This window comes from Dipteris shenzhenensis, chromosome 2, assembly GCF_047967505.1.
Source record: "Dipteris shenzhenensis isolate YYH24624 ecotype China chromosome 2, Dip_SZ_1.0, whole genome shotgun sequence".
NCBI lineage: Eukaryota > Viridiplantae > Streptophyta > Polypodiopsida > Gleicheniales > Dipteridaceae > Dipteris > Dipteris shenzhenensis.
Window position 1 is genome coordinate 6040909 of NC_141597.1, and position 3503 is coordinate 6044411.

Consider the following 3503-nt stretch of genomic DNA (forward strand, 5'->3'; position numbering starts at 1 on the left):
GGAACTTGTACTTTAGATGTATTTCTGAAGTGGTGCTTCTGGGAAAACGAGCAGCCAGGGAAAATAGCACCAATTTTATAGGGTGCACGTTTTTTTGAACCACCCCTCTGATACAAACGTTTGCAAGAACATGCAAACGTTTGCTTGCAACCATGGTTTCTAGTGAGGCTAAAGAGTAGGAGCTCTTTGTATATGTCCTAGAACCAAGTGTCTAGCATGTTTTACTGTGTAACTAAGGAAGGGCATGCTTTTCATAGGATTAAAAGCATTCCTCCTCTCCCACTCATTGTGGTCCTGGTGCAGGACACCAATCATATAACCAAAGGCTCTAAGACTATGTAATCATCCCTTGAGGGGGATCAATATATAAGTGCTTTAGATGTACTTCCCTGCTTTGCCCACCACTATCACTAGCCAGACCATTGACCTCAATAATATCCCGTCTGAGGCTTCACTCCAAGGTCCATGTGCGCGTGAATCACAGGTTGGGCATGTCAATGACATGGAAGAAGTTAGGCTAGAATAAGTTAAGGGCAAGTGGTCCTTATGATGCAAGCATTGGGAACAAGAGTAGCTAGCTACTAGGAGATGTGACTAAAGTGTCAAGTCAATTGTCCCCATGGTTTGGAAGGCTTAGGTCGCTGTGGACAAGATTTGACAGGTGGCACACAAGCGAAAACCAGATTTGTGAATAGTTTCCTGAAGGTCAAGTTGCCATTTTTACCTGCTTCTCAAATCCAAACTATTACCAGGTCAAAACCCTAGGAAAAACTAAGATGTTTGGACCCGTCTACAAGCCAAGTACAGGTGGTTGCAGAGGCCTGCAAGGTGCAGTTTACAGCAGCCCTGTTTTGAGTACAGGTGACCCATATTTGGGTTTTGATGTTGGGACGAGTCATGAGTGTACCCAACAAATATACTAGTGAGACAAGAGGTGATGCTGGACATGTGGGCATATTCTCCATAGAAATTGGCAAACTATTAGACGGAAGGCCAGACTGCTACCCTCTACACAACCAATCCATCCACCCCAACCAAATGCAAAGGTTGACATAGAGTTTAGGAACACATGCCTAGCTTGGTCACGCTAGAGATGAAGACAATGTTGGACAAGGAACACATGCCTAGCTTGGTCATGGTAGAGATGGCGTCACTATTGGATGCCCCTTTTACGTTAGAGGAGCTCAAAATGGCAGTACTTGTGGGAAAAAATGTACAGTTTAAGGCAGTGGCCAATGTATGGGTTAATAATAAGGGTTAGAGGCACTTTTTGCCTGACGGTTTTTTCCCCCTAACCAATGTTGGGGTCTAAACCTAGTTGGGTTCCACACTGGGTTTTGTCACGTTGGACACCCCTTGTAATTTCATTCTTGCATTTTGCAATCTATCACTTGAGCTTGCTCTCTCCTTGATTTCGTCTCGAGAAAGTTGTTGTCCAAGCTCGTTTTTCACCCAGCAACCTGTATTTTTGGCACCAGGAGGTGCTCTACAGCTTGGCGACACTTCTGACAGCAAAATTGCCACTTCAGGAGCAGCTTTTGAGCATTTAAAAAGGCTGCTCGACCTCTTCTAGGACTGTTTTGAGGAGTGTGCTGCTGGTCGCCTCTTTCCAAGTGGTTTTGGAGCTGTTTCACAACTGGTTGATAAAGTTTTGGAGCATATTTTGCTGTCCCAGAGTTGATGCCCGTTGTTTTCCTCTGGTTGCCTCAGATTTAGAATTGGCAACCGAGTTTTAAGGTGTTTTCCTCTTATTTTTTGATAACACCTTGATTTGACCTCAGTTGAGGTGTTTCCTCAGTTACAATCAAGAATTCAGTTCGAAATCATCAAGTACAGTCCTGTCTTGTTCACTTCTTGCATTGAGACTAGTGCTGCCCAGAGATCACAGATTGTTTGCTTTGAGAATAGCAACATTTCAGTCACATTTTGAGGTGTTTTGCTGCTCTAAACTCAGAGTTTTATTCCTGGTAAGAAATCAACTATCCCCTTGCTCGCATCCGGAGTATTGTCTCTTTCTGCATTGCTTGCATTCTGAGTTTTGTCTCTTCCTCCATTGCTTGCATTGCTGGCCAACATGCCATGGGGAATCGTCTTTTCAGGTGCATTCAAAGATCAGTGGAGTTGTGCTTTGTTTGAGCCAAACACTAACCTTTTGGTTGTGCAATACAATTCCCAGCAAGGGAATTGTATTGGACATATTTGTGAATACTTCAGTGATGTTTCATGATGACTCAAAATGCAAATGATGTATTTGGAGTCCTCTCAAAAGAGGATAAGTTGGATGGAACCAACTACTCCCTGTGGAGTTTTACGATAAAAAATCTTTTGGTTGCCAAGATTCTGTGGGATTTACATGACTGGAGAAAAGGCTAGGCTTGGGGCCATTGCTCCAAATACTCCACCCCAGCAGGGTACAGGATGTGGTGGGTAGCAATCCCAACCAAAGGCACCAACTCAAGAGCAACAAAGGTGTGACTCAAGGGATACAAAGGCCTTGTCCTTGATTGCATTGTCGGTCAAGACGTCGATTATACCACACATACAATCATGCAAGACCTCCAAGGTTGCATGCGACACGTTGGAAGTTATGTTTCAAGCTTTGCAATGAGGCAAAATCTCATTACCGAAGAAGCGGGAGCTTGATAATGTGCTCATGGAGGAGGGCGACTCTGTGTCAGATCACCTTGTTGGGATAAGTGTGATCGAGGGCTTGCTCTATGGTGCATGTGTGCATCTAGGGGAGTCACATGTGTGTTTGTGTGTGTTGTAAAGGCACATCAAGTGCTATGATGTGTCTAGTGTGTGACCTAAGTGATGATGTAAGCCAAAGGCCCCCACATGGGAGGTTCCTTTGATTTAGGCCAATCCCACTGATGTAGGGGCTGATTCCCACTGATGTAGGGGCTGATTGCCACTTATGTAGGGAAGGTGCTACCTTCTCCCCTTTCTATAAGAGAGAGTCATCTCTCTCACAATTAATAATAGAGAACAACATTTTGGTTTCATATTGTGCTCTCACTCCTCTTCCAAGATGCATCTATTCTATCCCACGGGATTCTACACTTGGTATCAGAGCTTTAGGTTCTAGATCTAGCCTAGCCTAGCATTAGATGCTCTCTCTAGCATGAACTACTAGTTTTTCAAAGCTTCCTCATCATCTCCATTTTTCTCTTTCTTCCCCAAATCTGTGAGAGCTCAGTTCTCCCATTATATGCGACCATTGTTCAAATCCTCTGGCTGTAGACTCCCCTTGTATGGGCGACCCTCCAGCTGCAAGCAACAGAGATGTCCTGTACGCGCAATGCCGACACAAACTTCACTCGTCGATGTATCGCGTAATGCCACCTCTGTGGTTACCCATTTGCAAATTCCTCTGAGCTTGAGTTGGGCGACACTACAGGCAAGCTGTTGATGAAGTCTGAGCCTGTTTGGTCAAGTTTTGGAGGCGCAACAGACAAAAGACCAGTCGACTTTACCAAGCTCGGCTATGGCGACTTGGCGCA